Below are 18,569 nucleotides of genomic sequence, written 5' to 3'. Positions count from 1 at the left end.
GTAAAATGAAAAATTATAAAACTATTAGAAGCCAACAGAAGAGAAGACCTTGGGCATGGCAATAATTTTTTGGATGTAACACCGAAGGCAGGATCCAGGAAAGAAATAATTGATAAGCTGAACTTCGTTAAATTAAAAATTTCCACTCTGTAACAGACAATGTCAAGAGAAGGAAAAGACAGGCCAAAGTCTGGGAGAAAATGTTTGCAAAAGACACATATGATAGAAGGACTGATTCAAAATAAAGAACTCTTGAAATTCAACAAGAAGAAAATGAACAACCCAATTTAAAAATGGGCAAAAGGCCTGAACAGATACCTCACCAAATAAGATACAGATGCCAAGGAAGGATATGAAAGATGGTCCACATCATATGTCATCAGGAAAATGTAAATTAAAACAAATATGAGATACTGCTACACACCTATTAGAATGGCTAAAATCTAAAACACTGACAACACCAAATTCTGGCAAGAATGTAGAGCCCATGTTGGTGGGAATGCAAGATGGTACAGTCACTTTGGAAGACAGTTTGTCAGTTTCTAACAAAACTAAACATAGTCTTACCCTGTCTTCTAATAATAATCTAATAATAATGCTCCTTGCTGTTTACCCAAATGAACTGAACACTTATATTCTCACAAAACCTACATACAGATAGTTATAGCAGCTTTATACACATTGCCAAAACTTGGAAATAACCAAGATGTCCTTTAGTAAGTGAATGGGTAAATAAACTGTGGTACATCTGACAATGGAATATTATTCAGCACTAAAAAGAAATAAGCCATCTAGCTATGAAAAGAAATGCACATTAATAAATTAAGAAACAATCTGAAGAATTTATATAACTGTGATTCCAACTATATAACATTCTGGAAAAACAAAACTGTGGAGAGAGTAAAAAGATTAGTGGTTGCCAGAGGAGTGGTATTGGGGAGGAAAAGTTGAACAGGTGGTATGGAACACAAAAGATTTTTAGGGCAGCGAAACTATATCATACTGGTGGATATGTATCATTATTCATTCGTCAAAACCCATAGAATGTAAAATACCAAGAGTGAACCCTAACGTAAACTATGGACTTGGAGTGATAATGATGTGTCAATATAGGTTCATTGATTGGGTCAAATGTACCACTGTGGTGTGAAGTGTGGATAGTAGGGGAAGCTGTGGATAGTGGGGACAAGGATATATGGGAAATCTCTGTACTTTCCACTCAGTTGTCTTGAAAACCTAAAATAAAGTTTATTAATTTATTTTTTTAAAAAAATCTTTATTGGAGTATAATTGCTTTACAATGGTACGTTAGTTTCTGCTTGTAACAAAGTGAATCAGCTATACATATACATATATCCCCATATCTCCTCCCTCTTGCGTCTCCCTCCCACCCTCCCTATCCCACCCCTCTAGGTGGTCACAAAGCACCGAGCTGATCTCCCTGTGCTATGCGGCTGCTTCCCACTAGCTATCTATTTTACATTTGGTAGTATGTATTAGTCCATGCCACTCTCTCACTTTGTCCCAGCTTACCCTTCCCCCTCCCCATGTCCTCAAGTCCATTCTCTACATCTGCATCTTTATTCCTGTCCTGCCCCTAGGTTCTTCATAACCTTTTTTAAGATTCCGTATATATGTGTTAGCATACAGTATTCGTTTTTCTCTTTCTGACTTACTTCACTCTGTATGACAGATTCTAGGTCCATCCACCTCACTACAAATAACTCAATTTTGTTTCTTTTGTGGCTGAGTAATATTCCATTGTATATATGTGCTACATCTTCTTTATCCATTCATCTGTCGATGGACACTTAGATTGTTTCCATGTCCTGGCTATTGTAAATAGTGCTGCAGTGAACATTGTGGTACATGACACTTTTTGAATTATGGTTTTCTTAGGGTATATGCCCAGTAGTGGGATTGCTGGGTTCTATTTTTAGTTTTTTGAGGAACCTCCATACTGTTCTCCATAGTGGCTGTATCAATTTACATTCCCACCAATAGTGGAAGAGGGTTCCCTTTTCGCCACACCCTCTCCAGCATTTATTGTTTGTAGGGTTTTTGATGATGGCCGTTCTGACTGGTGTGAGGTAATACCTCATTGTAGTTTTGATTTGCATTTCTCTAATGATTAGTGATGTTGAGCATTCTTTCATGTGTTTGTTGGCAATCTGTATCTCTTCTTTGGAGAAATGTCTATTTAGGTCTTCTGCGCATTTTTGGGTTGGGTTGTTTGTTTTTTTGATATTGAGCTGCATGAGCTGCTTGTAAATTTTGGAGATTAATCCTTTGTCAGTTGCTTCATTTGCAAATATTTTCTCCCATTTTGAGGGTTGTCTTTTTGTCTTATTTATGGTTTCCTTTGCTGTGCAAAAGCTGTTAAGTTTCATTACGTCCCGTTTTTTAATTTTTGTTTTTATTTCCATTTCTCTAGGAGGTGGGTCAAAAAGGATCTTGCTGTGATTTATGTCATAGAATGTTCTGCCTATGTTTTCCTCTAAGAGTTTTATAGTGTCTGGCCTTACATTTAGGTCTTTAATCCATTTTGAGTTTATTTTTATGTATGGTGTTAAGGAGTGTTCTAATTTCATTGTTTTACATGTAGCTATCTGGTTTTTCCAGCACCACTTATTGAAGAGGCTGTCTTTTCTCCATTGTATATTCTTGCCTCTTTTATCAAAAATAAGGTGACCATATGTGTGCGGGTTTATCTCTGGGCTTTCTATCCTGTTGCATTGATCTATATTTCTGTTTTTGTGCCAGTACCATACTGTCTTGATGACTGTAGCTTTGTAGTATAGTCCAAAGTCAGGGAGCCTGATTCCTCCAGCTCTGTTTTTCTTTCTCAAGATTGCTTTGGCTATTCGGGGTCTTTTGTGTTTCCATACAAATTGTGCAATTTTTTGTTCTAGTTCTGTGAAAAATTTATTAATTTAAAAAATTAATAAGTGCTGGAGCTAGAATTTGATCTCAAGTAAATTTAACTGTAAATGCTTTGCTTAATATGGCGATGTAACAGGTCTCTAAGATTAAAGTAGCAGTTCCCAAGCAGCTGAATTGGGCCCTGTAACACTCTGTATTTCTTTGGCCCTTTCTTCTTAAGTTTTCCCAGTTTTAACTTTAAACAGCCATGGGAATTTTACTGTCACCCAAGACATACAGTGAGTAGTATACTACTACTACAAGGAAATCCTTTAGTCACACCAATCAGTACTAAATTCTAATTTATCAGTTATATACTGCTATCCAACAAACCAACCCAAAGCCTAGTGGTTCAAAACAACAATTTATTATTCTACATGATTCTGTGGGTTGGCCAGGCAGATCTTCTCCTGCTCTCCTTTATGCCAACTCATACAACCATATTAGTTGATGGACCAGCTGTGCTCAGCCGAGATGGCTGAGATAGCTGAGCCTCTCTCATAGTCATTTATGCTGGGCTTATTCATAGCATGGTAGTCTCAGGATTACAAGAGAGCAAAAGTGGAGACTACAAAGCCTCTAGAAGCCTCGGCTCAGAAGGCACTCAGTGTAAATTCTGCCTTATTCTATTGGTCAAATCAAGTCATAAGGCAAGCCCATAGTCGAAGGATGGAGAAATGTACTCCACGTCTTGATGGAAGGAGTAGCAAAAGGGCACAAATACAGGGAAGTGTAGTTCAGTAGGGGCTATTATTATAACAGTCTACCACATAATATATATTTTTATATATGGAAATATGTGAATATATGCACAAAATGATTTTTTTACATCTGAATTTGAAATCATGATATCTGCATTACTAGTTTATGTGTATAAATGTAGTTGAGTCATAATACTTTATGATAGTCAGCTAGTGAATGGCCTGTAGTGTATTTGGCAAAAGTAATGAATTCTTAGTGATTTGAGATTTGCCTAGAGCTCCCGGCTATAAAATGTTTCCTGTGAAGTAAAACGATATTACTGAGGAATTTTTGTGGAAATTATAGGGTTTATGGACTAGCAAAGTGAGAATTAATGAGGTTCCTCTGTCTTTACTGCAGCTTAAGAACTGGAATTCCTATAAAGAAATTAGTTCTAAGAGTAAAGGCCTTTTTTAAATCATCCTGGCCAAGATGACATCATATTGAAAGCAAAAAGCTGTAAACGCTTAAATTTTGCTATTATAGAGATTATTTTTATTGCAATGTATAATTTTTATCAATTAAATTTTCATATGGATAACTTGGCAATAAGATTATTTATAACCTAAGAGTATGTCTCTAATCTTACTGTGTAATATATTTTTTACAAAGGTTTGAGTTGATGTAAAGCTATCTTTATTTCTCAGAGTCAATTTTACTATTTAAATTGACATTTTTATACATTAGAATATAAAGTGTTATTTCTTAGATATTTGTGAGTGAAATAAAATGTTATTTTTACTCTATTCAGAAATGTGTAAAATAAGTGATTACAAAAATACATCTTGAGTGGAAATTCAAGATGAGGGAGAAATAAAAAGACTTCTTAGTTTTTCTGGAAAAAAAAAATACATCATACTATCAGTCATCTTCTTTCATATATTAAGGGAGTTAATAACAAAGTTGTTCTGAGGAATAGTGAATAAGATTGTTTTAGCTGGAGGACACTTAATTTTACATACAGAAGCAAGATCCAATCAAATTAGATGAGATACGATCTCATGACTTAATTTATAGTACTATCCTAATTGTTCAATAGTCTTTATCAGGCTAAAAGATTCGACCCCATGGATGATGACATGAGACACAATGATATAGTCAGTTTCAGAATAAATTACACATACACAGAAAATTAAAAATCGTGTGCAGAACACTTAAATGTATTAAAAATTTCAGTAATTCATCTTGTAAAATCTTTCTCCATCATCATTTCAAGTCTGACAGCCATTCTGCCAAAAAGCTTAAAATGTAAAGTGATTATATGGGGTACCTAGAGTAGTCAAATTCACAGAGACGAAATAGTTTCCAGAGGAGGAAGGAAGGGGAGAAAAGGGAGTTAATGGAGATGGATGGTGTGATCATTGCCCAGCCATGTGAATGTACTTAATGCCACTGAACTGTATACTTAAAAATGGTTAAAATGGTAAATTTTATGTTATATAGAGATTTCACCATAATAAAAAGAAAATGTAAAATGAAGTTAAAATACTATAACTACAAAATAAGTACAAACACCTCAGAATATCTGTAGGTACAAAAGTAAGCAACTAGAATTACAGAATATAATCAACATCAACAAGATATTAAGGTAAAATCATAAAAGTAAAAGAAAAAAATCACTTTTCAAAAATGGCAGCTACTACCACTATTTCAGATGAAACTCTTTAAAAGGGTCAGTCACATTCAAGAGAAGCCTTTGCTGAAAGATGTAAGGAAACGTGAGTTCACTTAGTCTGAAAAACAGCTCTCGTAGCTTGAAAGGTGAGTACGTGATAATGTTTTACATTTATCACTGTTTAAATTTTTTTTAATGTCAGGACTAGCTTAAACATTTCTGTGTCTAGGTGTCTTTACAGAGCTCAGCGCAAAATTAGTAACCTCCACCCAACATTTCAAAGACTTACAATTCCAATCTCCCTTCTTTTTTTAAATTCATTTTATTGAAGTATAGTTGATTTACAACGTTATGTTCATTTTTGCTGTACAGCAAAGTGTCCAGTCTCCCTTCTTACTACATTTTCACATGCCCTGGCCTTCACCTGGCTCATCCCCAGGCATTTTTCTAGGTCAGACTCTCTGAGGCTTCCCCCTTCCTTCTCCATTCCGTGACTACTGTTCTTGGAGGTTTCATAATCACTCCAGTCTCCCCATCAACATTTATCTGATTACCTGCAGGTCTTTCCAACAAACCTGGAAGCTGTCAAACGGCTCATCTCTGTATCCCCAGGCCCTAGACAGTGTGTGGCCCACAGATAATAGGCAGATAATACTTGTTTATTGAATGAATAAATGAGGAAGGAAGAATTGAAGAAGAAAGGAAGAATTGAAGAAGAAAGGAAGGATTGAAGGAAGAATTAAATGGATGGTACACGCTTTTCAAGCTTATGAAAAGGGCCCCATTTCAAGAACCAGCCTCAGCCCCAAGAACACTCATCTTGGGACCCAACCATCTGATGAGAATGAAGCATGAAAAGCTACCATGGAGATGATGCAAACGAAGCCAGAGATAGCAGCAAGGGATGGGATGCAACTTTGGCCAGCACCTTATGAGATGATATTACACTTTCCAACTTTGCATTTCAGAAAGCAGTTTCCATTCCAGCAGGTTGTTGTTAACTCTTGCATTCAGAGTAAAACATCTGAAGGAACTGTGAAGAGCTGTGAAGAGTAGTGGCTGACCTGTTTGCTCCTGAAAAATGTTTTTCACCAGACTCATTATGTGTATGTATACATACGTATATCAGCCAGATCAAAAAAATTTTTTTTAATTTTTAATCTATTTAAACAGTTTATAGTAAGTTAAGAAAAAACACAGAAACATTATAAGTACAAATTAAGTTGTACTTTACTGATTTGTGAGCCTGAATTGACTTCTTGCCCACACCTCTCCTTCCCTCATACCCTTCTTGGGTGGAATTAACTGTGATAGAAGAGAAGCGTCTGGTGACCACTGCAGCCCTGGGAAATGAAGCCCATGGTAGGTGTGGCAAGTTTCAGAGAAAAGGGGGCCATGCCCAAGCTCTATTCCTTCCACACGAAAGCCATTGCTTACTCAACCAACAGCCAAGGGCACTGACTGTATCACACATGGGAGGGTGTATATTCCCAAGTGAACATTCAGTATTATAAATACTAAAATAAAATAGGACCCCAGATCTGCTCATTTTGCTGCCTCCTAAATTGGAAAATATTTGTCCTCCTGAACTCTTAGCATTTTGAAAATCCCAGGAAAGGTAGAACTGCACCAGAAAGAAGCTGAAGGAAAAAAAAAAAAAATCCCTACGAGCAAAGGCCAGCTCAGCTCAAACCCTAGATAGCTTCCCCCCTCCTAAGTGCATGTTATAGAAAATAAACAATATTTTCATTTAACAACAGATGGTTCAACACTCATTGCTATGCCAGGACCTAGCACTGCATAAGTGGCTTCTCCTTCTTGGAAACAGCATCTTCTCTTCCCAATTGGACTCTAAGCCCCCAGAAAGGGCTTACAAAATTCTGTGTCTTTATGTTGCCAGTACCCAGCTTAATAGCCTTGAGGAATAAGGGCTAACATGATATTGTGGGTGGTGAAAAATAACCCAGGGACAGAAGGAAGGGGGCAAGGAAGAGACTGTCAAGCTGCTAGCTTCTTTCATTTATGTTTATTATAACAACAGGCAGATTTAGTACCTACTATAAAATTAAGATATTAATAAAAACTATCATTTGCTCATTTTATACACTTATTTATTATCTCTCATGGTTCTGTGGGTTGACTGGGCTCAGCTGGGTACTCTTTGCTTCAGGTCTTTCATGCAATTACAGTGAGAAAGCAGCTGGGGCTGAAGTCGTCAGAGGGTTCAACAGGACTGGACTTCCAAGATGGCTAATTCACTTGGCGGGCAGTTGATGTTATCTGTTGTCTGGGAACTCATTGCTGGGAGCAATTCCATGTTATCAAGCTGAGCACTACAGGTGACTTGGCCTCCACATGCTTCTTGAATACAACTGGGTTCTGAGAGAGTGTCCCAGGAAGGAGCATTCCAAGAGACCCAGGTATAGAAGCAGCAAGATTCTTATGATCTAGCCTTGGAAGTCATAGAGTGTCACTCCAGCTCAGAGACTACACAAGAGTTTGAATAAAGGAGGCATGGCTCCTGGGTGGGGGTATCTTTGGAGAAGGAAAACATTTATATAAATATGTATATAAATATCTCACAGCGTGCTTTACATATATTATTTCATTCACAAAAGCCCTGATGGGTAGATACAAGCATCCCTCATCTTACAGATGAGGAACTGGAAGCTCAGAGAAGCTAAGTGACTTGTCTGGACTTAACCCAGCAATAATCTTCCTTTTTAATGGATTTCAGAGCGTGATCAGTGTGTGATCTGCTACTATTAAGTCTCACTCAGCTCTCTCTACTGGTTCCTAGGTGCGAGGTTTTGTTCTCAGGGACACTGTTGGGAATATGAATGAGAAAGGAGATAAACCCTCTTCCTCAGATGATTTTATAATCTCGTGGAGCTAGAAATCATTGAGGTAAGAGGAGCTGTTGCTGAACAAAGAAGTCTCAATTTTGACAGATCCTGCTCTATCCAAACTGCTGCAATTAAATATTGGGAATACCCGAGGGAAATTGCCCTGAAAACCCTCCTTGCTCCTTTTTATGTTCTTTAGAGAGACTAAAAGAAAAGGTGAGAACAAGGAAGACAGGGGAAAGGGGCAAAGACTGGAATGCCCAGCCGGTTGAGGAGCCTTCAAGAGACCATGGAAAGGAAGGGTCCACTGCCAGCTAAATTCCCTCACAATAATGAAGGAACTTTGCGTGTTAAATGTGTCTACATTTAAACGCTATTGGTTCCTCTCCAAGACGCCATGCAGACAGGGTGTATACTTGTGTTTTTTGTGTTAAAGAGTGGGTTTAAAAGGCCTTTCTCCCTTTCCCACTGTAGTAGGTAAATAGCCATATAACCCTCAACCGTTTTTATCACATTGTTGATCACTTTCTCTACCTACAGGGCAATAATTTTCCACTCTGCAACCCAATCAATATGCTATCTACCACTGTTCACTCCCCACTCTATCCTTCTCTTCACATTCACAGATATCAGAAATTTTTTATATTACAACTTTTTTTTAAGTTTCAGACAATTTAAGTCCGTGGTAACTTCCAAAGCTATTTAGTTTCAGCTGAAGAAAGAAAAAAAAAAGTGTATATGCTCTAGCTCTCAACTGTTAAAAGCCCAAGAGTTTAGTTTTAAGAACTTGAGTCACAGCACACCTTATTTGTCCCCTTGTGTCTCGCTACTGCAGCCCTAGGTGTTTTGTATAATGCATGAGTGAACCCCGCTTAGAAATAGAAATGCATTTTCAGTAAGCATTTATTATGTTGTTCTGCGCATACAGCTTTAAATTTGCCTGCTGCAGCTTGAAGCATTACACAAACTGTTGGTCCGCTGACTGCCTCTCTGGCAGCAGCACACACAGAAAATAGATTGCTAAGGGTTTTTCCCCTCCTCCCCCTCTCCTCTCTCTCTCTCTCTTCCTCTTTCTCTCTTTTTTTAAACCAGTCGTGAACATTTTTTAATCTTGTGGCATTTTTAATCAACACGTATTTCCTTCCAGGACCTATGATCCTCTATTGATTCCCATTAAAATGCTTTTCTTTTCTGTGCCCCCTCTGCTGATCGAATTTCAGATCAGCCACAGGATATGCAACTAACCTTCCGGCACTACTGAACCCAACCAAGCGAGGGTGATCAAAAGGCTTGATGCATTCATTAAACATTCCCTTCGCCCGGGCTGGAGCTCTAATGGAAGGTATCTCTTTGCCTTGCAATTTTTTCTCCTTTTTGTCTCTCCCCCCACCTCCAAAAAATGTTTTTTGCCTTTGATCGCAGGGAAGGCGGGGAGAACATGAGAACAAAAGAGACCTATCTTTTTCCCCGGGGCTGACGTCAGTTCGATTTTACTGACAACTATTCGAGCGTGTGTAGCAGTTGGAAGCGGCCCCTTGCCCGCCCCTGCCCCCCACACCTTCCACTTTGGGGAGAAAACAAGACTTTCAGCGGCTCCGGAGACGCGCCCTGAAAATGGCCCGCTCGGGCCCAGCGCTCGATGCCCTCCCGCCTGCTCGGCAAAGGGCATTCGAGGCTCATTTGTGTGGCACGATCTTTACTGGGGCGGAAAACACGCGGCGGGGGAGGAGCGGGAACGGGCGCGGGCCGGGCGGGGAGAGCAGGAATGTTCCCTCCCAGCCGCGGCAGGAGGATTCGTGCGGGGAACTGCATCCCCGCCGGAGCGGCCACGCGGGCTCAGGTTATCGGGCGGCTCCCGGCGGCTGCGTGTGGGGGGGCGGCCCGAGGGCCCCGGGCGTGCGGAGCCAGGGCGCAGGGACCCGCCACCCCCGCGTGCGCGCGTGCGCGGCGCTGCCCCCACGCCCGGGCCGCCGCGGCCTCGGCGGCGCCAGCTCCCCGCTCGGCTAGCGCGGCGGCGGCGGCGGCGGCGGCGGCGGGCGGCCGGCAAGACCCGGGCCGGAGCCGGCGCGGACGGGATCGGGCGGCGCGGCCGCCGCTGAGGTGGGGGCGGCGCGGGGTGGCAGGAAGAGCCGGAGAAGAGGCGCCGGCTCCCAGGCGCGCGGCGCGAGGAGTCTCTTCTCCGGGATAGCGCACGTGGCCTGCGGGCCGAGGTGCGGGGCGAGCGGGGTCCCGGAGAAATTCCCGGTCGGGTCTCGGAGCAAACACACCCAGCGAGGGCGCAGCCCGTCCTTACAGTTGCCAGGAGCCAAAGATCTATAACCGACCCAAACCATTTCTGGAAAAATCATATTTTCCAGGCTTTCGTGGAAGAGCCATTACTTCTATTCTAAATCCGGAGGGGAATGTGCGTTCATTTCAAGGAGAAAAAAAGATGTGAAAAGTACACTGATTCCGGGGAGTATGGGTAATGGGCTTGGACCTGCGCCCGGTGACCACCTACACTAGCCCCTTCGCCTGAGCACACCTGTGACACTGGTTCATTAAGGTCACGCACCTCAGGCTCTTACTATCAACAGATTTGGCCGGACCAAAGGCGAATTTGAAAATGGGTCCCTTTCCTCAGGATCTTGACTTTTATTAAGGCAGAACATGCAGCAAATAAAAGTCCACCAGTGCCGGCAGGGCCCTGTTATTCCCGTGGCGCCTCGCACCTACCCCCACTTTTGCATTCACCGCAAGGGGCTGAGACGGTGTGTTTACCCATCCACCTCCCCAGGGGCGGAAGACTCCTAGAGTGGATGCCAAGGCTAGTTCTGTGTATCAGCCCCAGCACTCCAGAGCATACCACCGCCGCTGAGTAAATGTTTTCCTGAATAAGTGCATAGTGGAGGTAACGGTAAAGCGCTACGACGCACAGAGGAAAGAACAACTAATTTTGACTCAGGACAGGGGCCAGAGAAGGCTTCCTGAAAGAGAGGCGTTTGAGCTGGACTCTGAAGACCAACCACAGATGACAGTAGAGACCATTCCAGGACGAGAGAGCTCCACTAGCACAGGAGGGCCGTGCAGTGGGTGGAGATGTGGTGGATCTGAACGGGGGAACTTGGAGGCATAGAAAAGGGAGCACCACGGCTAGAGCTGGAAAGCGTGGAATGCCTCACTGTAGAGGGAACAGCGGGCACAGACATTTTATTTAAGGGATCTAGACTAGGGACATGCAAATGTAAAATAAAATAAGAGTATGGATATACAGGAAGGAAGGAGGGAGGGAGAGAGGGAGAAAAAGAAGGAAGGAGGGGGGAGGGTGGGAGGAAGATAGGGAAAGCAGTTTATGTGGGCATTTCAGAAAAATTATATGAAAACAAAAAGAAATGCCAAGGAAAACCCCTGGCTTGAGACTCTAGGGGGAAAAAAATTTTTTTTTTAAATAGCATTTGAGGGGAGTCCCTATGGAAGAGGGAGAGAAAGGTTTTGATTAATGATCTTTGACCATTACAGTGTTTCTCATCGGTGAAGGCATGAATTGGTTAAGAAAAAAAGGAAAAGCTATTAGACATCACTATTCAGAAAGAAATGGAACTGAAAACAAGATAAATGTTGTTTATCATTTGTATTGTAAATCATTAGGGAATTTTAACTAAATTGTGGTACAGTCAATAGAATATTATGCAGCCATTAAAAATGAAGTATATTTATTGGAAAGATGTTCGCAATACATTGTTATGTGAAGAAGCAAATTATAAGTCAGCACCTCTGGAAGGGCATATCTAAAATGTTAGCAGGGTTCCTTCTAATGATTGATTATTAGTCATTTTTCACTTTCTTCAAAACTGTAAGCATTGTCTGAATCTTAACAATGAGCAGTTATTACCTTTTTAATTAGAAAATAAACACATGATTAACTAAAGTTTTAATCTTTTAAAAATGTATATGGCTTTTTTCTTGTGAAACTAAAGTGACATCCATGGTATTGGGAATCCTCATGGATGTCTTTGGAGTCAGGCTGACCTGAATGCTGCACAAGGCGCCTTTTTTTCCCTGTGCCATCTGACTCAAGCTATTTCAAGACTTTTTTGGGCCTTGAACTATGAAGTGAAGCTAATATCTCCCTAATAGTGTTGTGGTGAGGACTGAAAATAATATCTGTAATGCCTGGCCCCCAGGAGGTGCTCAGTGAGTGGAAGCGTTCATGAAAGGGTAAAGGGCACAGGCTTAAGAAAATATTTTTCTTCTCAGGTGCTCCCTCTGCCCACAAATATTCCTCCTTTCCCTCCCAGATGGTAAGACTGTACTTCCTCGTCTATTTGCAGTTAGGAGTGGCCATGTGACAGACTCTGGCCAACAAAGTGAACAGAAGGAACATGTGTCACCAGTGAGCACTTTGCCATGTTCTCTTCTTCTATCTGCCATGATAACCAGCAACTCCCACGGAGGGGCTTCTCTGTCTGCCCCGATTCCAGAGTGAGGAGAAGCAGAGCCTCCCGCCCCTCCGTAGACTTGGAGCATGAGTGAGGATAAACCTTTGTTGTTGTCAGCCACTAAGATTTGGGGGCTGTTTGTCACAAAGCCTAGTTTAACTCATGCTGACTGACACAGCCACTGACTTGTTTTGTGATCTTGGGAAAGTTAGTTAACCTCTCTAGGTTTCCATTTCTTCCTCTGTAAAATGTGGATGTTAATATTCCCACACCATAGGTTGATGGAGAGAATGAGTTAATGTGTAAAGCACTTGGCCCCTGTACCTGGCACCTGGGAAGTACACATGAAATGACAGGGGCTCTTGTAATCTCACCAGGAGGGCTTATCATCCCCATCTATGAAATGGGAGCAGGCGTCTATGCCGAGGGGATCAGTTGACGCTTGCATGTTGTCTTTCTACCATTGGATATGCTCTTACTGAAGCCATTCAAATAAAGATACGCATAAATAAGAGATAGAGCCGATGTAGGTAAGAAAACTCACTCAAATATTATTGATAATCTCCTTTCCACCCTTGGAAGAAATGCCAAATGGTAAGTCCTAGTAGAGTCAGCAGCCACATGGCCACTAAGTCATGTCTCTCCCATGATAGCCAAGAGAGTCCTCTGGGGGTTAAGAACATCGAAAGTTTCCAGTGACTCTGGGTCACAGATAGAGTCACTCATTTGAATGTGATTTAGAGAAATGACTATAAAGATAGTGACGAGCCCCCCACTCCCACCCCCCCCCCCAGTTTCTTATCCTCTCAGAGTCTTAAAAACACAATGGTCTCCAATGCAAGAGAGAAAAAGAGAAAGTTGTGTGTCTGGATTGTTCTGATGCCCTGCGTGCTTCCCAGCTTAGACCAGGGAGTGAGGAGAGCATGTGGCCATTAAAAATACTTGCTTTTCAGAGCATAGAAAAGCTTTGTTTCCATTGCTACACAATCAGGAAGCCTCACGATTCTGACAGAAAATGAACAGTCCTCTGAGGGTTTTTGGGCACGAGGCCAGACACCTCAGAGGATCCAGAAGGAATGTGAAGAGTGGCTCTTCTCCCTGGGGGAGCTCAGCAGGGGGTCTTGTAGCACCTTCCCAGTTTGGAAAGGGATGTAAGCCCAGTGAAATTCTCAGGCAACATACAATGGAGCTTTTATTACCTAGATTTCAGTTACTCAAGGCTAACGTTGAATGAGGCACTCAGAAAACCTCTTCACTTGCTCTAAGAAAGAGTAGTGTGCCACAGTAGAGTAATGAGTAATGAAGAGTCCTGTCTTTCCGTTTGCAGAGTGCTTTATATTAAACCAAGTGGTTCCCCATACATTTACTCATTCCATCCTTACAATGAAAGGATCAGCCCAACAATAGGGAAATGTTGCCCCTATTGTACCTCTACTTGACCAACTTGAAAAGCACGGTGTCTTTCTGGACTTTAAGTATTCCACCAACATAGAAGGCATGGCAGGAGTGGAGCCAAGGCAGGGAGTTAGTTCTGGGACTGGGCGGCCTACCTGAAAAGATCATCGAGCAGATGGCACAGGTTTAACTATAATACAGGCCTGTGATTTCTGTGTCCATCACAATCAGCAAACAGCCGCCTCTCCATTTCCAAAGCCGTTACACTGATCCACTCATTATTGACCACACCCTTGGATTGCTTCCTACCTCCTAGTTCTGCAGACATCCTCCCATCCTCCGTATTGATGCCCAACTAATCTTCCTAAGCATCACTTTCATCATGTCACTCGCTCACGCAAAAGTCTCCAGTGCCTAAGTACAAGCTCCTAGACCCATAAGTGCAGGTCCTCTGTAGGCCCACCCTACTGAGTCGTTAGTTTAGTCAGAAGTCCATTCCCAAGTTGCTTCCACTCTGGCTAGTATGCCTTCCTTCTCCTTGCCACAAACCAAAATCCTACACACAAGGCCAGCAGATGTCATAACCTCCATGAAAATGTCATCAGCACCTCCAGCTGACAAAAGTTTTTCCACATCCCTGAATTTCAGTAAGCTTTCTACAGTTCAGCACAGTCATCTTCAAAGTAGGTACCCTTACTCCTCTGGGGCTGAGTAAGGCTTTCCAAAGGAGCATGTGGACAAGAATATTTTGAAGGAAAGCAACATACAGATCTTGAATTCAGTATCCGCTCTTTATTAAATATCCCTGCCCCCCTTTTGCAATGGCCCTCCCCTCACTTTACAAAAGAAAGGTGCCCCTCTCACTCTTCCCAATCTTTCTAGGGTTCATTGCTCTGGAGTTTAACACAGCCCACCCCCTGCCCTGGCACCAAATAAAGGAAAAAATGAAAATGTTGGTGTTAGAGTAAGTGTGGGGGAGGTGAATGGCTCTAGGAACTGTGTACCAGTTTGTTAGCATTGCTGTAACTACCACAAACCGGTGGCATGAACCGCAGAAATGTATTGCCTCGCAGTTCTGGACACTAGAAGTCCAAAATCTAGGTGTGGGCAGGGTTCCTTCCTTCTGAGGGCTGTGAGGGAAGGTTCTGTTCCAGGTCTCTCTACTTGGCTGGTGGATGGCCGGCTTCTCCCAGTGCCTTTATATCCTCCTGCCTCTGTGAGTGTCTGTCTCTCTGTCCAAATTTCCCCTTTTTATAAGGACACCAGTCATAGTGGATTAGGGTCCACTCTAATGACCTCTTCTTAACTAATTATATCTGCAACAACATTATTTCCAAACACGACCACATTTGGAGGTACCAGTGGTTAGGATTTCATATGAACTTTGGTGGGCACACAACTCGACCCATAAGAGACTGGATAACAAATCCCTTGCAAGTCAGTCAGTTTTGCTTTCAAAACTGAGGGAAAAAATGGTGAAGTCGTCAGGTCGTTAGAACTATCATTTGATAATGGATTACCATGTGATTGGGGGCAGATAAGTCAGGAGTTTCAAAAATTGAAGGACACTTTTATAACAAAACTCCATTCCCATCTCTTTATTTTTATTTTTTTATTTTTTTTTCCATCTCTTTATTTTTAAGAACATGGGCTTCCCTGGTGGCTCAGTGGTTGAGAGTCCACCTGCCGATGCAGGGGACACGGGTTCGTGACCCGGTCCGGGAAGATCCCACATGCCGCGGAACGGCTGGGCCCGTGAGTCATGGCCGCTGAGCCTGCGCGTCCGGAACCTGTGCTCCTCAACGGGACAGGCCACAGCAGTGAGAGGCCCGCGTACTGCAAAAAAAAAAAAAAAAAAAAAAAAAAACAACAAGGATTCTTCATCTCTAAAAAATGAAAAATAGAATGGTTGCTAAACACTTTGTTATTCTAACAATAAGTAAAATTTATCCATACTACATAGAATGTTTGAAAAAAGGACAGCATCACCTATCTTATTAAGAAGTGCAAACTTCCAGTAAAACTCTACTTTTCATGTTAGCATTTATCAGAATGTTCTATTCATTTAGGTTGTTTTGATCAATTGTGTAATACTAGTAATTGTAATGATAACTCAATCCAGAAATCACATAGACCCTATGGTTACAGGAATTTTAAAGTGCATAAATTTTAACTTTTATACAAATGTTTGATAGATAAAAGTATGATAGGATACTCAGTAAAAGATGTTCAATCATAAACATATTACATTAGCATAAAATTTTGAAGGGGAAGTAGAATGGAAATAAAATTTCAAACATAGAAGGCATGGCAGAAGTGGAGGCAAGGCAGGGAGTTATATTTAATTTTTGCTTGCTAAAGACGAGCTTACTTGTGTATTTCTTAAATGGATGATGGTGGATAACAAACTATTACAGGATTTAGATTCCATTTGGATACATTTAAAACAATGATGTAACCATTTTATTCTAAAATGTCAATATTTATGGTATGCTACAAATTATATTCTTTGCACCTGTTTAAATTTATGATAAAATTATAAATATCAATTTTTAAATATGTAAAGAAGAGCATAGTTTTCTAAACTATTTTAGGGTCCTTGAGCAAAACCTTTAAAGATTAACTCTTATACAGTGCCAAATTTTGTATCGTTCTTTAGGTGTCTTAGGGGATATTCAGAATGTGGTCTGCTGTAGCTCACTGTTAATCCAGGGAAATTAACTGAGTTTGAGTCTTAACCTAGTGTTGCCACCATTTCCACCCACAGATGGAATGGTGGGATTGGATGCATGCTGGCAATCTTGGATTCCTTTCTGAGAGACAGCATGATGGCATGCAAAGTGCATGGTCTTCAACCACAATGAGATACCACTTTACACCCATTAGGATGGCTGTTATCAGAGAGAAAGAAAGAGAGGGAGGGAGGGAGGGAGGAAAAGGAGAGGGAAAGAAAGGAAAGAAAAAAACGAAAGGAAAGTGTTGACGAGGATGTGGAGAAATTAGAAGTCTTGCGCAGTGCTGTTGGGAGTGTAAAATGGTGCAATCGCTGTGGAAAACAGTATGGCAATTCCTCAGAAAATTAAAAATAGGACTACCGTATGATCTAGCAATTCCACCTCTGGGTATATACCCAAAAGATTTGAAAGCAGGGATTCAAACAGATATTTGTATACAAATGTTCCTAGCATTCTTCACAATAGCCAGGAAGTGGAAGCAACACATATGCCTATCAACAGAAGAACAGATAGACAAAATGTAGTAGATACATAGAAAAGAGTGCTTTCAGACCGAAAGAAAAATAAGGAAATTCTGACACATTACAACATGGATGAACTTTGAAGTCATTATGCTATGTAAAATAAGCCAGCCACAAAATGACAAATACTGTGTGATTCCACTTATATGAAGTACTTAGAACAGTCAAATTCACAGAGACAGAAAGTAGAAGGATGGTTTCCAGGGGCTGGAGAGTGAGAAAAATGGGGAGTAATTGTTTAATATTAGTATTTTTATAGTATGTTATTGTTTAATGGGTACAGAGGTTCAGTTTTGCAAGATGGAAAGAGTTCTAGAGATGGATGGTGGTGATGGTTATATAATATTAATGTACTTAATGACACTGAACTGTACACTTAAAAATGGCTAAAATGATCAGTTTTATGTCATGTATTTTTTACCACATTTTTTTAAATTATGTTCTTTAGACTCAGAGGACCCTAAGTTCAAATCCAGCATCTTCTAGGTGTGTGACCTTGAACAAGTTTCTTAAACTCCCTGAGTCTCAGAAAGGATATAAAAATGCCTAAGTTGGAGGATTGTTATGAGAATTAAAACATAAACAGATCTGTAGTGACCCTGAGGTGTGCCACCGAGATCCCCTCTTCAGGACTGAGGTGTCATTGCCCCAGATGCTGGGGTGGTGACTGCTGTGGCCCACAGATGCAAACGTCTTCAAGCATCACCCCCAAAGGGAGCTGCCTCACCCAAAGTTTGTAACCCTTCTCGGGAGACAGCAACTGATGCCCGCTTACAAGGTCTAGCCCTTCACTTCAATCTGGGAACACTCTGGAGGGTCATCCCAACCCCACAGCTTCCAGCAGGATCCAGTGAGGTTTCTGCTGAGTGAACACACGTTCTGCCTCTACCCAGTCCTGCTTCTGTCACCTTCTTACAGTCGTGGGACAGTAAGTCTCCTGCCTGCAGAGCTCCATCTCAGAGTCTGTTTCCAGGTAGCACTCCTCTGCCCAAAATTTCCTGAGAGCTTCCCATGTCGTCAGAATGAAACCTGAAATATGTATCATTTGCCTGTCTCTCCTGCTGCTTCTCCCTCAGCCCATCCCAGCCACGCTGGGCCTCAAGTGTACATGCCACGCTCATCTCTCCCAGGCGCCTGTACACTTGCTGTTCTCTCTGCCTGGGACACCTGTCCTCCTGGCTGGCATAGCTCAGTCCACCCCTCCAGGTGATATCCTCAGAGAGGCCTGCCCTACAATATCCCCTGCATACACCTGAATCCCTCTCTGTTCCTTTACCCTGATTTGCTGTTCTTCATAGCATTTACCGTAATGTGAAATGATATTATATACTCACTTGCTTATAAGCACTAGAAAGTGGGTTCCCCAAAGGCAGAGC

The sequence above is a fragment of the Orcinus orca genome, chromosome 12, assembly GCF_937001465.1.
Source record: "Orcinus orca chromosome 12, mOrcOrc1.1, whole genome shotgun sequence".
NCBI lineage: Eukaryota > Metazoa > Chordata > Mammalia > Artiodactyla > Delphinidae > Orcinus > Orcinus orca.
Note: the sequence above shows the minus strand (reverse complement) of the source record.